Raw genomic sequence first — 20,773 nt, 5'->3', positions numbered from 1 at the left:
TCCATGTGAGGTGGTAAGTGAGTCTTCCCTGCACCCCATAGCTGGCAAGCTATGCTGGCTGGCTCAGATGTGCTGGGGGAGCAAATTATAACTGCAATAGTGCTTCTTTTCTCTCTCCTAATTGTTACAGGGAAGCCGCGAAGGAAAGCATGCTTTGGAGGAGCAGTTCATTAGTGCTGTGGTGCACATGCATGCCATGATTAATTTACTTAAGCCTGTTCTTTGCCAGCACAGGGTGGTCAAGCTTAGGTTATTTTCCTTAAGCTCTGTATGAAAAGCAGTTGTCTTTGCTTCTGGCCATATGCTCCGGAGGGGCATAACAGATGAGCAAGATAAGCGTTTGGGAGAAAATAGCTGCCTTCCTCCTCTACCTGGAGAGTGATTGTTTAAATAAGTGTGTTGTCTGCAGCTAAAGAACTGCAGCATAAGTGTGCTGCTTTGCAAGAGCACAATCTCATGGCAGACTTCAGGCATTTCAGTGCACTCCTGGCTTACGCTCCTGCACTAAAGCTTGAGCAGAAGATCAGGGAAATTGGGCTCAGATGCAAAGCATTACTGGTATGTGATTATATCACACAGCGTGATGAATGGCCATTCAGAGCACTGTGAATTTCAGGAACTTAAATTTCAGGTAAAAGCATATTTCCCTGTAACTTATTCTCTCATCTGTTTGAGAGATGGAGGAACCTTTATCACGGAATCCTTTTGCAGTTGCTTTCTTCCATTATTTTGAACAGAATGGAAAGCTATCCATGTAAACAAAGGCTTAAGCAGTACAGGATAAAAGAAGAGCAAAATTGTATAAATTGCCCATTCATTTCCCTTTCAGTGCATTGTCTGTTGAATATGGTCGTGTGTTAACAATTTTTGCCTGCCGATAACACAAGCTGTTGAAGTGCCTCTCTCCAGGTTTATTTGTCTGCTGTTGGTTCCTTTTCCTGCATCCAATCTTGCTTTGCCTTTTAGCTTGGGATTTTCTTTTTGCATTGGGATTCATCTCGGTATGTTCATCAGGGGTCGTCATCTGTGCTTTTTTCGTTCCTTAAACCTCAAATCTGGCACAAAGCCCTCTCTTCCTGCCTGCTTCTGTGGGGTGCCTGTGCTGCTGAGCTGATGGAGCCACAGCCTTAGCAGCCACCGGAGGTGGCACTGGCAAGCCCCCCTGCTGCCCTGGCAGGGATGCTCCTCTGGCCCTGTGGCAAGGCAGCTCATGGGGCCAGCCCTGCATAAAAAGCTTTGATTTCCCCAGCTTAGCTGGAACAACCAGCTTGCTACAAGATCAGGTAGGTGACAGTGTGAGTACAACAGAGCGTATTAGCAGTGGTTCAGATTTGAGTGAAGCTGCTGTAGAAGTACAGAGCTGCGGAAGTGGAAGCGAGAACAAGGAACTCCTCTGACCATTATAATGCATAAGAATGTGACTTTATATTGGTTTGCATATTCGTGCTTCCTTGCTTGACACTAAAACGTATCTTTTATAGCTTATCCTCCTTGTGCTCGTTGTCTCTCCGCAGCTCCTTTGCAACTGCTGGTTGAATTCCTTACTATATACTCTTCAGACTAACAGGAGATAGCGTTGCAGAAAGATTCTGGAGCCCTGGGCATATCTCCTGGTAGGTCTTCAACCACCTTCATTCTGACGATGATCTCCTTCCTTGGCGCAGTGTCAGGATGTTGGTTCTTCAAGTCATGTGCTGGGCTGTACAGGGGAACAAGTGCCCATCACCTTTAAACGCTGTATCTGCAGTGTAGTACTAGGAACCCTTTCTGTAACGTCAAATGCTCATCCATACCCAAACTGTCTGAGATGATCTATCCAGCATTTACCCAAGTTAATTTGTGGTTTTGAAGTGAAATTGGACCAGCTAAAAAACTGTAACGAGGATGAAGTAATTAAAGCAGTATCTCTCTGTTGTTGCACCTGGGCACTCTGTAAAGGGTCTCCACCTTTAACTCCCAGGTTTAACAGCCTTCAGAGGACTTAGCAATAACTGCAAACTTGTCTCTGTTGCTCCAACAGGGTGCCCTGGCAGGGCTGTGATTACAGTACGCACACACAATTAAACGTTGCCTTTTACGTGACAATGCATAAATCACATAAAATGCATGGCTGGAAGTGTCTGCCAAAGTCTTTGTACCTATTTGAATAAGGCTAGCGTGTTAAAATTGCTCTTGGATAAATATGTCAATTTTTGAATAAAAAGTGGTGCATGAGGCGCACATCAAGCGCAAGATAACTCAGCAAATACAAACAGCAATAGCAGAAGTAGATTACGATATCTCTCTTTCTTATCCCCACCCCCAAAAAGGAGGCTTTGACTGATAGAAATTGCACAAACATAATGCTGCCAGAATATAAATAGCAAATGGTGAGTTATGACTTAGTGCCAATTTGCTTTTTGATGGCCTGTTGGCAGATGCAAATATTCCTGCAGTGCACAGCAGCAGGCAGTTTTTCTCCTTGTTTCTTTCGCTGTTACCTTGTCACCTAGCTTTCCAATTGATCCTGGAGTCCTTTCTTCTTTTTATCTTCAGTTTGCCTTGCTTTTATATTTGTGGGCCTGTTCCCATACTGTAATATCTTCGTATGGTTCTCACTGAATTTATTTGTAATAATCTTCATTTAGTAGATGGTATTTGTGTGTAGATGTTGCATGGTATTCAGAAGCTTGTTCTTCATGCACAGAGGGGGACATCTTTGTTCTTAAAGGACTTTTCACGTTTCAGTGCTTCACTGCATAGTTTTATGATGCTTAGTTTTATTCTCTTCTGTCATCTAACCCCCATCTCATCTAACCCACATCTAAGCCTTTTGGTTTCATCTTTTCTTAGAAGATAGAAAAATGTATTGCTTTGTTTTATTTTTCTAAATGGACAAACTGTGTATCTCTTCATAATACTTTGTTGCAGGGATCTCTTTCGGGTCTTCTACAAGCGGTGCATTTTAACAGAACAGCCGATGCTGGATCTGGGATAACGAAGTTAGTGGAACACCTTCCCTTTCTGATTACTGGCGTGGATAAACATCAGCCACTGTACGCTGTCTTGGGTTGACAGGAGTAACTGGAAATATGCTAGGTTACATTATGAGATTATAGGATCCAGGGTCTCCTCAGGGAATGTTGCCTGTTGGAATTAATTTCAGATACCACTATTTTGGTGAACAGAATAGAAATAAAAGGAATTTAGCAGAATTAAGCAAGTAAATACATGTAAACCTACATGAAAGAAAATGATTTGTCAAGCTTGAGTTAAATTTTTTTTTTACAGGAATATAGAAGAACTTTGCCAAGTGAATCCTAGTCAAGTGAATCCTAGTCAAGTGTCAAGTGAATCCCAGTGAATCCTGGTGTCAAATTCACACTGATTCTTTCTGCAACCTGAAATAAAACTAGCTCAGTGCTGTCTGCTCCTAGATGTTCTAGAAACAGCTAGTTCAGAAACAGCTTTGCATCTAAGAACAAACCCTGGTCATTGGCAAAAGAACATACTTTTCACTGAAGCACCTGAATGCTCATTGAGAGCGTCCAGGCTAGGACAGGCCTCTGGAGGAAGGTCCAACCCTTTAGCTGAAGGCAGGGTGAGCTATGAGCAGATTGTTCAAGGTCCATACAACAGCATTTCAGAAACACTAACTTAGGATTCAGGAGTGTTTTAGCATTTTATTTTTCTTTGAGAGACTTAATTGAAGTTCAGACTTAACAGTAGAAGATGTCATTGTTAACTCTGTGACTGGAAACCCAGAGGTAGAAAGCTTTGGGTTTCTATATGGCAAACTTACATTTAAGGCTATACCTGTGTGCTAATAAAAGAAATGAGGTAGTACTCATTTTCTAAACGAGACGTGTCATAAGCTTGCTTCTTTTCTAGAGTTCATCGAACCCTTCACATGAGGCAATACTCATTGTATAAATGAGATGTGTCATAAGCTTGCTTCTTTTCTAGAGTTCATCAAACCCTTCGGCTTTTCTTTTTAATTTTTTACTTCATGTCAAAGAATTACTTTGTGTCTGTGTGCTTTCAAATACCAGGGAAGCTTCTAAAAATAAAATTCAAGTGGAAAGAGGCCGGTTGGAATGGCTGGTTGTGTCACCACATGTTCAACTTCATCTTTTTGGCAGTCTGAAGAAGAGCAAGGTAGAAACATCAAGCTGCAGACTTTGTGAACAGGGGAGACTTCATACATGCAGCTGCTTTTAAAAAATCAACAAAAAAAAACCCCCTGAAAATCTCGTGAAATCCTTCTGCGTTCAACAGCTAGGTTTTGAGAACTTTTTATACCAAATCAAATGGGATTGCTTATAGAGAAACAGAATTAGGAGAGGGTAACCTTGTTGCTTCACGTAACGTAAGCTGAGTCGAGCCATTGTTATTTCTTTTTGTAGCCGTTCCGTGAAATAAACAACTTTGAAGAGGTATATGCCTTTCAGTGGAAAGGTCACTTCTCTGCAGAGCATTTCAGATCTGTGCTGCCTACGTTTCGTTACAGGGAAGATCACGTCTACAGAACTTAGCCAGGAGAAGTGGCTAAAGGTTAGGGAGGAAACAGTTCAGCATTTTCTTGGGCTGAGGGAACAATCCTTTGAGGGGTCAGTTAACACTGCTGCCGTTAGTTTCGCTGAGGTGACTTATTTCCTGTGCAGATACAGCAGTGTTTCAAACAGAAACGTGGTGTCATTCTGAAAATGAGAAGGGTGTATTTCAAAGTCAGAGATCTCTTGGAATATGGACTCAAAAGGTTTCGTTGCATGTCCCACGAAATATTTGGCAATCAAGCGGATACATGATGCTTTTGAACCTGTAAAAATCTTTTTGAAAAGGCTGGGGTTAGAGTAGAGAAAAGTTGAAAATGGCAAAATTATAGTAGATGAATATGTTTGGCACAAAGGGCTTTCTTCAGAACTAAGTGGTTGTATGTTTTGATTTTTTTTTTTCACTCTGAGCTGCTTTTATGTAGGATGTTGTAGGGGAAGAAAAAAAAAGATCTTGAGTTTCAGCCATCATGGTAATATTTTACTGAGCATTAAACTGCAAGTTAACTCCTGCAGCTAAGAAGTTCAATAATTCACTGGCCACTGCCTCTTCATTACTTGAAAACTGAAAATTTGGTTGAAATGGAGCTTGTCAGCTTGACACTAAAGTAGCACAAAAGGATTACATTACTTAACAGAACCTAATACTTTTGCATCTGTTGATGGCTTACATGTTAACATTTACATTTTTCATTTCAAATGAGAACGTTATTTTAACAAGAGATGCTCATTTTGGGCATGCCTGGCTAGTTTGTCTGTAAATTGTAATTATTCCAGCAGATAAATAACTTATACCCCTCTCCCACAGACATCTTAGCTCCACTCAGAGGTAATTCAATTCCTTTTTGGCCATCAGATCCTCACATTGAGATTAACCAGGTGAACAGAATCGTAGAATGATAGAAGTTACCCATTACCTTTTGTTTTCATCTGGGGACACTTGAAGGCCCCGAAAGGCTGTGCAGTGGTGCTGCAAATTCCTTTGGAAAGGTCACACATGCAGAAGGCGATACCGTATCAATGAACTTCTGGAAACGGTCCTCGACTTCCTGGGTCCATGGGTGATGGTTGCCAGGGGCTGAAAACCACTGCTCTAGCACGTGAAGTCCTTGGTCAAGTATATGGGCGTTTTTCTCCAATGTGTAAAGTAATTTTCTTCTTCTTCTTCTTCATTGCTCACAGTTATACGCTGTATTTTGACCCTGAGGATCACTGTGGCAAGGAGTGGAGCCCTCTCTGTAGAGGGAGTGCTTTTGCCTTTGCTTTCAGGTTTCAGTCCAGGAGCTGGTTTCTTTTGCGTTCCCGTACCTGTAGCTAGGACCAGGCAGTGAGCTTGCCACTGGGCCCATGTGTTTGCACACTCCTTAGTTGTTAGCTGGGTATCCAGATGTGTTCTAGGCTGTTAGAGTGAGAGTTGTCCGAGATAAATCTGCTTTTGAGTGGGGACTTGTCCTGGGCTTCAAGTCAGGAGGTGCGTTTCCAGCCTTTGGGGCTGGGGCTGCTCCCTCACCCTCTTCTAGTTAGAACTGCAAGCATAGCCCTGGAATATGGCTGAAGATGTGGCATCTCTTCTGGCAAGCAAGGTAGCAAACTTATTGGCTTCATTTTCTTCTTATGTTCCTGTTGTGTACCTTGTCCATTCCGTAATCATTCTGCAGAAAAATCATTGTGTAGAAACATAAACACCCCTGAGTAAGGCTGCTTGTCCCTCTGGCTTAATAATATTCTGTCTCCCACGCTGGCATGTGGGTGGGCCCCCCTGCCTTTCCCTCCTCATTCCCCAGCATCCCCAATCCCTTCTGAACCTGCTGATACTTCTGACCTCCATGGTCTTATGCAGCAGCAAGTTCAAGCAGTTTGCTGCTACTCGTGTAAAGAAGCGCTTTATTTTACCTGCTCTAAATTGATCTGTTATTTTTAGCAATTGTTTCCTTAATCTCTGCTTTAGTAAGGTCTGAGCTATTCTATTTAAATTACTTCACAAAAATGACGCAGTTATTATTGGAAATGTTTATGTTTTAGTGAATTACAGTTTCTTCAGTCACTGGCTGGAGCAAAGCGCTGGGTGAAGAAGAGGGGTCTCATTATTGGGAGCAGATCTGCTTTCGTGACTGCATGCAAAAGGGTGATGGAAGAATGGGGGGAAAGCTGGGAAAATAGGGCTTCTGAAGATGCAAACGTACAAAAGAAATTAAAACAAAAACGAAATTAAAAGAAGGGAGGGAGAACTGTGCTGGACTTGTATACAAGTGTAACTTTCCAGATTTATTACTTTTTTTTTTTTCCAGTACTTGACGCGCTGGTGGTCTGATGCATTCGTGCCTTAAACATCACAGCATGACACAGTCACATAAAGAAGCAGCTCTCCAAACCAGCAGTGACTGTACAGCAGAGTCAGTGGCAGAGCTGGAGACAGGATCCCTCCTTCCCTCCTTCCCTCCCTCCCTCCTCGGTGTTTAATTGCCTCCTATCAGATGCTTACGCATAGCAGAGAGTTAATGATGTGGCTCTTAAAAATTACTGCTAATTTCAAGTCTGCTACGTTAATATGATTAATTGGAACTAAAAGCTGTAGCTAAGATACTGCTAAGGCACAGTTGTTTATACAGCTATAAAGTTGAATGTGCAGCAGCCATAGCAAAACTTTCCGTGCCCTTCTGTCCCTGTTCTGTGTGCTGGCAGAAAGCGAACGGTTGTCTGGTTTTATTTTTGGTGGGTTCAATGTAGATATCAGAAGAAAGATCTTTTCAACAACATACTGAATACAAATTACAATGTTTTAAAGTATACAGGAGTGAAGAAAATAAATTCAGTAAAAATACGTAAAATAACCAAGCCAGCACAGGCAGTTACAGGTACCCTGGAACAATGGATGCTTGACTTTCTAAACTAAAACTAAGTGACAAATTTACCACTAAAGTGCTGCAAATGAGCCTAATCTAGCTCTGCACTTCTGAACATTGCAAGCTGCAGAAGTTTAAAAAGAAGCCCAGGCTTTTGAAAAAACAACTGTGGTTTGGGTTTATTTTGTTTTTGAACCCATTTGTCTGAGAGGTGGTTCAATGTTTTCTCTTGTCAGCACATGGGAGTTTGTCTGCTGCGTGGCTTCACATCTCCACCCTGTCTCTCTCTGCTGCTCCACTTTTCATGCTGGAGCCCTATGGCTCTCTGAGCCCCTTTTGCCCATTTTGGGGTTCAGTTTCTTGTTTTCTAGACTCCTGCTCCTGTTTTAGCCTCCTGCTGGCTGCCCAGGAAAGAGCTGCCACATGTATGATGCCAAGTATTGCTTGCAGCAAGTGCTGACCCTTGGGAAGGAGAGGGCTGGCTGATTCCCGCAGGACAGGCTGCCTTCTCCAGAAGAGCCCAGAAGAGAGGCAAGAGCAGCTGGAGCAAGTTTCCCAGCATCTGGTTGAGATGACCAAATTACCAGAAAGATAAGTTTCTTGCTGATTTGGCAACAGAAATTCCAGTCCATGATTTGTGATTCATGGAAAAGATCAAGTAAGCATTGGTGAGGCCAGTCCTGCTTATTCTTCTGTTCTTTCATTTTCAGTTTCTCAGTGATGCAGTTTGAGATAGAGACATTGAAAGGGAATGTTCATGTTTAAAACAAAATTGGAAGCGTTCGGGTTTTCTTGCGTTCATTTTAAGAGAGTGGAAACATTTTCCTCTTTGGTACAAGAAAGCTTTTATTGAGCCAAGCTTGAGCTAAGTTTGAGAGGAGTCAATAAAAGTTTGTAAGTAGCATGAAAGTTTTTCAAGTTTGCATGAACTTCTGTCACGTGAGCCTTTGTCCCGAATAGAAAATGTTTAGCTTGAAGGTTAAGATGAATTAGGTGACTTTTGATTACCCAAAGAATGAAGGCTGTGTTAGTATCCTCATTCCTGCTCCTTTGCATATGGTTCTTTCATCCATTTAGTCTGTGCTAGTAAAGAAAGAGGACTGTTTGAGGAAGGCACTGTAGAGCACTCTGTCTCTCATCCAGCAACAGCTGAATACTTTATGGAAGTATATTAAGTCCCTGACAGGAGAAGGTAGCCAGCTGGCTGCTGCAGCAGGATGTTCTTATTCTCCCTCGCAGCCGAAAAGGAGGAGCTGGCAGAGCTCTGCCTGCCGAGCTTGCAGGGAGAAAGGGAAGATGCAGACTCATGCAGTATTTTAAGTAGGTGGGCCCTTAACCAGAAAAATAAAGGAGAAAGCACACTTTTCAAGTCTGCCCAGGCCACCAGCTGGAAGGTGGTAAAGGGCTGACTTTAATACGGGTAATTACCACCCAAAAGCCTCCATGCTTTGGGATAGGTTAAGAATCTCCTTGCTGAAAGGTTGCAAATCAAATACCTACACCAGTATTTGTCTTGCTTGAGACGGCACGCAGAGTGGTGGTGTCTCGCTGCGTAAAATGGCGATGTGACAGTTCTGCGAGATCTAGAGTTTGGATATTCTTCTACTATCCTTTCTTCCCCTGGTGAGCACACTTCAAGCCCAGATGTCAGCGTGGGCTACCAAGAATGATAATTGAAAAGAAGGAAATTCACATTATAATTGGCAAGCCCGGCGAAGAGGGAGCATTAGAACAGTGCTCACCCTTTCATTATGCCAAATTTTGAAGCAACATGAGGTACTATCCAGTTCGTCATCCATTTCGAAAAAGCAAGCAGGTGAAGACAGCTTTAAGGGATTTTTTCTCCACAACCAATTAGTGCAGAAATAGATGTGTTTGGGGGGTGGATGAGCAAACGTGCTGAACTACAAGTGTTTGAACCAAACCAAGCCTTAGGTCATTGTTTACAGCCCGTTCTTCCCGGTGTGCTTCCTTGGATGGACTGTCCCAAGCAACGCTGTGTGGGTGCTCCATTGACTGATAAAGCGAAGCTCCTCGTTTAAGCACTGAAGTTGGCAGTCCAAGAGAAGTTTTCAGCAATGCAGCGAAGGAATCTTGCTCGCTTATACTCAGAGGACAAACCAGATCTGGGTTCTGTGTTTACAGATGCTGTTCAGTGACCTCTGCTGTTTTTTGGAACAGACCTTCTCCCAGGTTTATCACAAGTCCTGAAGGTAAAGATGATATTAAAGATAAGTGTTAAGGCCTCTATGGATTTTTGATGATGGAGTTTTGGGTACTCAAAAGGTATTTGAAACACGTATGCCATGGAATTTCAACCGTTACACATATTATGTATTCAGACAATCACAGATTCCCAGAATGGTTGAGGTTGGAAGGAACCTCTGGAGGTCATTGTGTCACACCCCACTGCTCAAGCAGGGCCACCTAGAGCAGGTCACCTAGGACTGCATCCAGATGCCTTTTGAACTCACCCCAACTAAGCCGGGCAAACAGTTCCAGTGCTCAGTCACCACACAGTTACAGTTACTTGAATACATAGTCATACCGAACCTCCATGTCCAAAAACCAGGTCTCCAATTATATGAAGATGACTAAATATCTGTGTGGTCTGTGTTGATCTTTCAAAAGGCAGGAAGTACTGCTGTGAATTGCTTTCCCTTTTTTTCCTTTTTTTTTTTTTTAATGACCTATTGGGAAGAGTTGGGGAGAAAAAAAAAACACACTTGAATGCTGCTATCAGTTTACTCTCCCTTTCCAAGCTGGCAAGCAGGCTTGAAGTAAGCTCTGATATTTGTCTGCTCATTCACAGTGAATCAAACGTTAATTAAAATATTATTTCTGACCCCTACGTGAACTGGTTACAGCACTGGTTTAAGATTACAGGTTGGTATAACGGGTGCTGTTTTTAGCGCTACCTTAGCTGCTGTTTGTCTACCTGACAAGATTAAAGATCATCTGACAGTGTTAGATGCAAATAACCAACCTGCCTCAAAATAGCAGAACTGTATACGGAGGTGGGGGAGCCTTTTGTGCGTCCATCTGAAGTCTGGTTTTCCTTGACCTTAATTAGGAGCAAGCACAGCCACAATGGAAGCATTTAAAAATATGGAAATACCTCGTGTATAACGTGGCTACTAGCTGAGATGCTGAAAGTAACTGATTGTGTCAAGCATACCGTGTCTTCTCTGCTTGCAAATTCATTTTGCAGCTTGCAGACCTGCTTCAGCTACTGGTGGAGCTCCGTGGGCAAAGGTTGAGAGGCGGGCTGGGAATTTATGGTGCTTTTTCAGTTGCTTAGAAAAGAGGCAAAGAATACAGCTCAGGTTTCTCTTAGCAAGTTGAAGGAATTTCGGCCCTTGTTTTCAGACTCGCAACTGCTTGAGGCTTCAAAGCCATGTATGTGTGAAAAAGGGGAGAAGGAGGAATACACAGCAGTGCTAATCTCATGTTAACATAAAAGAAAGGGTTGAAACCCCAGCTGTAGGAAAACATCTGTGGTGGCAGAGAGGATATTCAAAACACTCGCATTCAGCTCTCTCAGAAGCAGGTACTGCATCATAAAGAGCTTGCTGTCCTGTTAGGCAGGATATCGATTGTATATTCAGTTTTTTATAATCTGTGGCTATTTTTTCAGTTTTTCGTCCAATAAAGCAGGAAAGCTAGAGGTGTTTTTTTTTTTTAATTACAAAATCTGACCAGCTATTTTGATACTGAGTAATCTGTATGCAATATGTGATAAGAATAGCATTTTAAAGAATTTGTCTTTGATTTAGGATTCATATATGAAGGCGAGAGGTTGACATTAAAAAATATTACCTCTAGCATCATTTGGAGGAAGAAAATAAGCAGCTTTAATTGCTTATTTTTACATCTGATCCAAATGGTGAGAGCACTTAAAACGTCTTTCTCCTGTTTTTTACTGTGTGTGTTGTCAGACTCCTAATGTCTCCAGCTGAAAAAGGAAATTAAGCTGGAATCCCAGTTCCGCCTGTTCTTTTGTGCAGCAGCACTTTCTCACAACAGGGCAGCTACTTGAAACAAAGCAGGAATGTGTTGTCAGTTCGTCTCAAACTCTTGCTAGCCACATGGGAAAAGCTCAAGAGCAGAGGGAAAATCTTGGCCTGGTTCGTCCCTTTTTGCATGGGAGCAGAGGAATTCACAAACCTCAGGGAACGCTGGTCACTGGGTACAGGAACTCAAATGGTTGCTTGTTTCTGAGGGCAAGCTAGCTCTGCTATAGACTTCTGCAACAAATCTAGCTCTGCGAGCTGGGTTAAAAAAATCATTTAATAAGCAAAACAAACCTGGTGATTATTAAAATATCTCATTTCTCTCCTGCAGTGTAGTAATCTGTTTCAAATTCCAGATCACTGAGCAAAAAAAAAAGCTAGATTTTATAGCAATCAAACAATAGCGCTATGTAAATATACCATTTAAAGAGAGAGTGAGAGACCATGTACATATTAGTATATAATATTATAGGAACACAGGGTGGCTGAGTCTGGAAGGCACCTCTGGAGGCCATCTGGTCCAAGCCCTGCTCCAGCAGGGCCACCCAGAGCAGGCTGCCCAGGGCCATGTCCAGGTGGCTTTTGAAGGCCTCCAAGGAGGAGACCTCACAGCCTCTCAGGGCAACCTGTGCCAGGGCTCCGACACCCGCACAGCACAGAAGTGCTGCCTGGTGCTCAGAGGGAGCCTCCTGGGTGCCAGTTGGTGCCCAGGGCCTCTGGTCCTGGCACTGGGCACCACAAAATGAGCCTGTCTCCCTCTTCTTTGCACTCTCCCTTCAGGTATTTATAGACATTGCTAACAAGCAAAATAATATTCTGAATGGCGTCCTTGGCAATGGCAATGCTTGTGCTTTAAAGCTGTGGCAAAATTGCTTTATATAATGTTTTCCAATTTAATTACATCCATTTATCCATTTTCTTGCATCCAGTGTAGCTATGGCTGACTTCACAGAGCTGACCAGCTCTGTGGGGGTAGCTGCTGTCCTATACCATCTTCCAGGCTTTTTCATGCAATCCAAGTAAAGCGAACATCCTGACACAGGAAAGCCTGTTGTTAGATATATGGAAATACGAGGAGAAGCAGTATTTCTAGAGGAGGATCTGTGCAAGACTATGGTTTAAGATTCCTGCAGCGATGATCTGCTCCTTCCAGAGAGATGGAGCCGCACACCTTTAGGAATTTACAAATTTCCAGATCATTGATGGCTGTAGCGACAATTGCTCTGCAGGGCCCCATGTATGCACTACCACTTCATGGCACGAGGGCTGTCGTGCTGGAAAGGAAATCTCACTGAATGCATTAGGTTACTTTTATTACTCCACCAGTGAATTCTCAGGAGTTGACAACCCACTCCTGCGAGCCGAAAACTGAGGGATGAAACTGCATTTCAGCTCCTGCCGCATGCGGAACATAAAGATACGGGTAAATTGGGAGATCAGGGTCTTTTATCAGGAAGGCTTCAAAGGTACCTGTCATCAACTGGATAGGAACCTGTGACACTTGAGCCAGTTCCTGTGTAGAGCTAAGTGGGCTGAATGCCACACGCTGTTTGAAACAAAGTAGAATTACCACCAGAAATCTTTATGGACTTGCACACCTATTGGTGTCCTTCAGATTTTATTTTAAGCGATGACTTATTTTTGAGAATGTGGCATTACAAAAATAAACAAGCAAACAATTAAAAAAAAAAAGGAAACCAGGAAAGAAGATTTTGTTACAGGACTCAGTGTAAGTCATTGGAGAAATTAACGCGTTGTGAGATTTTGCATTTTTAAACTGCTTGGAAGATGGTTGAACAGGCACAGCTTTCGTTGTTCATGCTATTATAAAACATCAGTTTTACAAAATGCTTTTCAACACTTAAGTGTTAGCGTTGAAAATGGTTATTTGCATTTTGAGTTAGCAGTGAAGCATACCGTAAAACTCCTGAACTATGCTGACTTGTGATGCTAGGCACAGCAGCTGTGGATGGGGATAGAAAGTTCCTGCTTAATTTTCAGATTTGTAATCCATACAGGGAAGAGGGAATTGTTCTCTCATTACTTGCGTTCACCCTTTGCAAAAGAAAAGAGACTAATGGATATGATTTGAAATGGTGACAGATTTTTATACCAGATTTTTTTTATTAGTAGTTCCTTGGGGCTCAGCTGAGTACAGTAATCACAAAATAACCATTTTCTTTAATATGAGAAATTATGGATATTTCAGCACTGTTCCCTGCAAAAGATTAAGTGTTTACATTCATTTCTAACAGTTAAAGATATCTGGAAGCACTGTAATCCCACGGGATGAGCTTCATAATCTGCAAAACCATCTGATAAATACATATTTAGGCTCAGGTAGTACTTTGTCCCCTAGATCCATACTAAGCGTGGGTTTATCTCATGTGCCCTTTGTTTGGGATGCTTTTATTCAATAAACTGTCTCTGACTCATAACATTTACTCAGACCCACTCTGTTTAATGTGCCTTCAATGCTGACTTTTTTTTACTTTCTCTTTTTCCCAGCTAGCAAGAACAAAGTGCTATGCAGGAATGTAAGTGCCTCTTCACTACAGAAATTCTATTCCAAGAACCCGAAGTTGCCCAGCTCAAAGATTTTTGTTGCAAACACTCTGAGTAATGGTTTTAGTAAGTCAGAAATGCCTGATTGGTAACTACATTGATTATTACTGACATATTAACCTTGAAGTACTAAAACAGTCAGTAGTTGCTGTTTTGAATGCAAGCAGAAATATAGCTGGCATCAGCAGCCAACGTGCTGTTTTGCATTCTCAGTCTGTAGTCGGATTCTTCTGTTCCACTTTGGTACCTGATGGCATTTACAGATGAAAATTCTTGAATGGCAGGTGCACTGTGACTGTCAAAAATGTGCATGCACAGACTTATGAAATGAAGAGCGTACTTACATGCCCTACAAAGGAAGGGAACCAAAAATGCAATCACAAGACAAATTATCTCTCTAATTTGATACTGTTAGCAGCTGTTGTCAACTTATGTCAGACAAGTTATTCAAAGTTAATGTTCGTAAAGCATTCTGTATCCTTCTACCTGAATAGTTTGCCATTAGAAGTATTAAGAAAATTCTAATACAATTCTTTTGAGATATTCGTAGAACAGGGCGATATAAAATACTCAGGCTGCCTCTGCTTCTGTGGTTTTTAAAAATGCACACAAATATTTGTGTTGTAACCACTGAGGTGTATACTTTTTCTGTATACTAAGGGGACTGGCAAGTCTTTTTTCCCCTGTAATTCATACATAGTCCATTTTTTTCAGCTGGGCAAAAATCTGGATCTTCTGATCTTGAGGCATTTCTATCTGGAAATATCCCACAGATTAAGCTCCATATGAAACAACGTTAATTTCAAGTGAGGGGGAAGTATGGCCTTAAACAGGAATCTTTAGCTTTATCATTCTTGTTCCCCGTTCCAGTGACTGCCAAGCCATTGGTTTCCCACCACGTTTCTGTTTTTGGAATATCTATCAGTTACAATGTCATGAATTCTCACTGCTGGCAGTAACACACATGTTTTCATTTACTGCATTACGGGTATTCTCTAGACAACCCGTCTGTTGAAAAGAAATTAATCCCAGCAGTGAACTAAGATGCTGAATTCTCAGCAGTTTGTGGATTCATGTTTTTATGTTGAGACTATTTATATCTGCATTGAATTAATTTGAATATGTAACCAGGTGGTTGTGGTTACGTTTTTTATTATCAATTCTATGTGAAAAGCTAGCAGAATGCAACTGGAGGATGGGAAAACTCAGTAAATGCAGTTGGGAAATACAGCATTGTAAACGCAGCTTGCATTTCTCTAGTTTCTGTCTATGATTTCAGGCATGAGAAGGATCAAGGAATATAATTATACAACATATAATAACCAGAGTATGCTAAGTAAGGCACGCTATATACGGTTTTTAGACCTGACTCATTTTAAAATTTCACTGAAGATGAAAATCTAATAAAGTGTGGGTTTTTTTTTTGTCCTATGGTCCAATCTCACCAACAATAAAAAGTCACAGAATATCCAGGCAACATCTTAGACAACCTCTTTTGAAAGAGAGAAGAGAATTTGTAAGGTAACTTGCAAAGTCCGTTACTAAGCTGCAAATTCATACTCAGCAGGGCTGTGCTTTTTATCTGTCTTTCTTCTCCCATGAATATTCAAATTCGTTGGCTCAAGGAAGAAATGGTCTTCAGCTGCATTTTACAGTGAGCAGAGAAAGCAAAAAGATTTATTTTTACTCCTGTTAGATATTAAGCACTTAAACTATCCGATTGATTTTCTTCAGGATTGCTCCTTTTAGGAGAAAGCTAGCTTAACATGCAACTTCTGTCTGTAATGATTATCACCTCTACTCTATTTCACTGAAATTGAAGATTAATCAAAGTGAAAAATGGAAGGGCTTTTTATCTCAATCCTTGTTTTTGTACAGTTTGAGAGAATTTCATAGCAAGAAATGGAGAAGCTGAGTACTGTAAAGGCAAATAAAAACTCCACTGGCAAATTCTTTAGTATTACATTAACCCCAGTTCTACGTGTGCCCATGGTGTTGGCTGTGATGATATTCAGTCGTTCTTGCAGGAGCATGGAAACCAAACAGCAACTGTGGCTACATGGAGTGGGCAGTAATGTCTCCTGAAATCTCTGTCTCTCTGCCCCAAGAAGTAGTGTTCAAGAAGTAGCCTTTGGTTGGACATTGCTGATGTGCTTTTTAACACTGAGCAGCGTTAGAAATCCCCAAGCAGGGATTTTGGATGATACACCGGGCACTTTTTTCCAGAGGTTGCACTGAAACTAGTCTTGCTTTCCTCTTGAGGACTTACACTGGAATTCACTATTTATTTATGATGTATTACTGTTAGCAGCAGTCTTTAAACACAGCCTGCCTTTCTCAAGATGACAAAATGCCTAGAATCAAAACTTTTTGAAGTGTTAGTAAATAACTGCAGAGTTTGTTTGCAAAGGACTACGCAGGCAGTGAATTTAAATACATGCGGATCAGCATTTTTAGTAATAAGGGCGTGCATAGCTAGAGGATTGGGAAAATATCTGTTTTAGAAAGTGTTCTGTTGATTTCTCTTTCTGTATATTGATTTTACAAAAGCTTTTTATCTGGTGACTAATATATGCATGAGGAATACTTGTGTAATCCCTTGTGTCTGAGGGGCAGCCTCTCTGGTTGAATGTTTCCCACATCGGTCTCAATCAGAATATTCTCTCCTATCTTGAGTTCATATACAAAAAGGAGGAAAACTCACACAGTTGTAGTTTGTAAGTGGTAAAGAGAAAGAAAACTCTATGATTGTTTTGCTATGGAAACAATAGGATGACTTTATTCCCTGCTATGCGCATACAAGATATGTGTCAATTAAACTGTACAAATTATTTTGAGAATATCTATCAGGCTGTTTGCAATTTCACAGAAATTTCTGACGTGTATTTGGTTTAGTGAACATTTCAGTGTATTCTGTCTTTCCTTTTGCAAATTGTTGTATTTCAGTGCAATCAGTATCTCTGTTAGTCACTGACCTACTCCTGTGTATTTCTTTCTTAAGTAACGTTCACAGTTTGGGAACAGTGGTGGGGCTTTCTTAAGCCACAGCAAATAACATTAAACGGAGGAAGTACTTTTGAAGAAACTTATTTTATTAAGAATAACTGTTATTTCTATAGTAACTCTCTCTCTGTGTTGTGGCAATGGAGAGAAATACAACTGACAGATAAAATTATTTGTTTTGACATTTAGTTTGCAGGTGCTTTGACGAGCAGCCGTGCCCCGGTGAATAGTTCTTGTCTTGATGGTTGGCCTCCCTCAGTCTTCTCTCCATGAAGAGCATCTCCTTGCGCTTGCTGAGGCTTAGCTCCCTTGGTGGGAACACGGAAGGTAGCTACCAGGGTATGGCCACCCCTTCCACAGAAAACATGAAATAGAGAGGCACAAACCTTGGCATTCGTCAGGACTCTACCACCAGTGTAAAGCAGCTGCTGTTGACAGCAGCCTTGGTCAACTGTCAGATGCTGAAGAGCACTGTGAAGTTGTTCGTTGTACTCTCCTGGCATTGCCTTGCGTGCAAGGAGGGCTGCAAGCAGGAAAGCTGTATTAGTGGTGCTATCTGAGACAGACCAAAGGTAAGGAGACCAAAGCTGTGGGCTGCGGTAGGTCAGAAGGTGTGGAGAAAGATGTAGGTTGGAAAGTGGGTTTGGGGATGGAAATGGAGGCTGCTGCAGCACATTGACTGACCATGGGTTTCAGTCCCTTTTCCCAGGGGATCCGTGGTCCTGGCATGCTGCTTCAGAGTCAGCAGGTTGGTTAGGAGCTCCTTGCTTGTGTCTAGTCCATCCTTTCCCTTGCAAAGCTGCAAAATTACTCATGGTTGAACAGCAAGCTCAGTAAAGCGATACGCTGTCTTAAGTGCTTCTGTAGCCATCTTCTCTTTCTGCTGTTTTACTTAGTGCAGCGACTTCTCAGAAAACATACGTGAGTGTTTAAATAAATAAATAAGTTCTCAGTAACTCCTGAGCTTCACTTTGAATTTTCTGGTCTCTGCAGGAATGCCACTAGGCATTCCCATATTCACATTTTATGCATGAGGGAGTGTAAGCAGGGCATACTAAGCCTCTGCTTGGAAATGAAGTACGATATAGAACACACACAGAGCAAAATTAGGTTATTCTGAGAAGTCAGTTTGGGTTTTCTCACAGCTTATAAAATATGTATTTGGGCAAGGGCCACGGGAAGGCTCGCACAGTAGTTTGTTAGACTGGGTTATAGATATAATTTTGTAAGTATAAAAAACAAATATTCTCTAATAGGTACCTGAGAAATCAGTATCTTTAGAAGTTTTTGTTATTATTATTATTGTTTTCTAGCTAATTCATGTACTTCAGGAAGGGAAAACATGATGTGAAAAAAAAGTGTGTTGATGCAACTGATGAATGACCCTAGGCAGCTCTGTGTAAAAGGCATTAATTGTTTGTACACCAATTAAAAGATAAACAGTGTATATCTTATTAGCCAAGTCTAATTTTGTTTCTAATGGGCAAACTAAATATCAAGGCAGAAAGAGATATTCTGATTTTTTCCATGGCTGTTATATATTTCAACACACCTGTCAAGGAAACAACAAATGAGCGGAGCAGTTCTGAATCCTGCTGTTGTTGTTGGAGTCGGTCTTCTTTCCTGTGTTACCACTGTGATTTAGAGGAGCTTCTAACGTCTGAAAAATGTTTAGCAGGTGGGCCATCTAAGTAAAAAAGCATTCAATACGGCAGTAAGAAAGGCTCTGCTCTTTTCAGTACACTGCTGTGCTGTGTCTCTCCCCCAAAGTTAAAATCTCACACTGCTAATGCTATCAGCAGTGTCACTTTTTTTCTTCCAAATCAATCAAATCAAGCGCCCTTTAAGAAGAAAAATCAATTTAGCCTATTAATTAGCTGAACTCACTGTAGTGCCTGAAGGCCAGAATGTCATTTCCTATGAGATTTGCTTTAAAAATACAAACTAAAAGGGAGCACTCACAGCTTGTCATCAGAAAGAGCTCCTAAGTATATGTGTAATTTTTATCTCAAAATATCTGTGTAAACTTTATCCTATCTCATAAAAACCTATTAGAATATTCTAATTAAGTATTTTTGGTAGTATCTGTTTAGGTTTCTTTTCTGCCACATGTTAGGTACAGGATCTTCAGCCAGCCAACACAGCCAGTGCCTGGGGAAAATGTTACTGCAGCGAGATACCAAGATGTTGCACCCAGCTATGCCTTATTTTGACATGTTACAAGGCTTTTTAGTTCATCAGAAAAAAAAGTCATAAAATTTAGATTCCCAACTCATAAGTGAAAGAAAAAAGAAAAAAAGTTATTCCATGAAAGTGGGTGGAACTGTTACTGCGTACTCAAAGTCACCAGTGTTACTCCACCACGCTGTCTCTCAGAAGCTGTGTGAAGGGGTAGTGCTTCGTAGTGAAACCCGGCTCTTTTGCCATTTTATCTTTTTGGTGCTGATAAAGAAATGGATTTCAGGGGCCACTGATTTGTCCTCTGAACTCACTATTTGGTACGCATAGTGGGGTTTGAATGGCCTTCAGGAGTGGAGACAGTTAGCTCAGAGCCAAAGCTCTCTACAGAAAATACCAGCAAGCGCTCAGTATCTTATACTCCCTGAAGCAGAGGGAATTCAATTACCGCTCACACAAGCCTTTACATTGTCTTTGTGGCTCTGGTTTCACCACGAGGCAGTACTTGAAGCTGATGCAGTCCTTGTGCAGAGACTTGCCAACCTTTCAGTGAGCCGTCTGTATTAAACACCATATTGGTAACGTCAGCAACTCAATAGCACATTGGATTTCTTGTTTGCTCAGCCTGCCAACTAAATGCTGTAGGAAAGGAAACTTCTACATCGTCAGTCCAGAGCAAACTGCAAGGCTCCGTGGTTTTTGAGTGTTTGTGTAACTGCTCACTAACTAACAGCTTCTAAACCTTTTACAAGAACTCAGCTGTGTTAACCCAAGAGATGCAATGGGCTTAGCAAAGCAGAAAGATCCTATTTAAAATGACAACAACAACAAACAAAGCAAACAAAAAACCCCAAACAATTGGTGAGTAAACTGTTACATTAGTCGAGCCACATTACATTTCTTCTGACTTTGGTATGAACTTTAGGACATGTTGAAGACACAGCTCTAAAGATTAACTTAGAATAATCATGAGCAATCAGTTTTTGTTTATCAGGATGGTATGATTAAATTAATAAGCTCTTACAGTGGACACATCAGCGGAATAGCTTTTCATCACTCTCCCTTGTCTTACCTTTTGAAGGATTGAGTTTCCTGATTTTTCTTGATTTTTTTTTCCAGAAGTTCAGCTGGCTTATGCTGCTCGAAAGTATGAAAGAGAGAAAAGAAAGCCTCAAGAAATTTTTATCCATTAAGTGTGTGTTAACCACCTGAGGAACTTCCCTCTAAAGGAATGCATCTGAGCATCGTTTAAGCACAGGTCATGCTCAGCAGCTGATGTGGCCAGGCAGATGCCAGCGGCTTTCTGCACGGCCACTCACCGAGCAGCTGTGGGATTGTGACTGAAGATTCATCAAAACCATTCAAATATTGAAATCACATGCAGGAGGAAACAGGAAAAGAAAAATGGAAACCACAATAATTAAAAAAATGTGAGCTTGTTGTTGCCTTTTCAACTTACAAGCTTTCTTTGGAAAAATAAAAAAAGCAATTGCAGAAATGTTCTCAAATTTGCCAAACCGAAGAGTTTAAACGTTCAGTTGGAAAGACTTAAAAATCATGATGGTAGTTCTTATGTTCCTAAAAATCCTTCTTCTTCAAGCTTTTACACTTTCTCTGACCTTCCTGGTAGGAGTATATG

At 41.3% G+C, this 20,773-nt stretch overlaps 1 protein-coding gene and 1 long non-coding RNA gene across 7 annotated transcripts in view; one reads left to right on the top strand and one right to left on the bottom strand.

Moving 5' to 3' along the window:
* The window catches only part of FARP1 (FERM, ARH/RhoGEF and pleckstrin domain protein 1), a 208,712-nt gene that overhangs the window by 48,812 nt on the left and 139,127 nt on the right, over positions 1–20,773 (top strand). The window lies entirely within an intron of this gene.
* LOC106031800 (uncharacterized) lies at positions 17,342–20,371 on the bottom strand. The gene is made up of 3 exons (XR_001204466.3): positions 20,207–20,371; positions 18,509–18,643; positions 17,342–17,479 (listed from the first exon to the last, which is right to left on the bottom strand). It is a non-coding gene; the product is annotated as an uncharacterized lncRNA (long non-coding RNA).

The sequence above is a fragment of the Anser cygnoides genome, chromosome 1, assembly GCF_040182565.1.
Source record: "Anser cygnoides isolate HZ-2024a breed goose chromosome 1, Taihu_goose_T2T_genome, whole genome shotgun sequence".
Taxonomy (NCBI): Eukaryota; Metazoa; Chordata; class Aves; order Anseriformes; family Anatidae; genus Anser; species Anser cygnoides.
The sequence above is the reverse complement of the archived record's forward strand: the minus strand, read 5'-3'. Positions and strand labels throughout refer to the sequence as shown.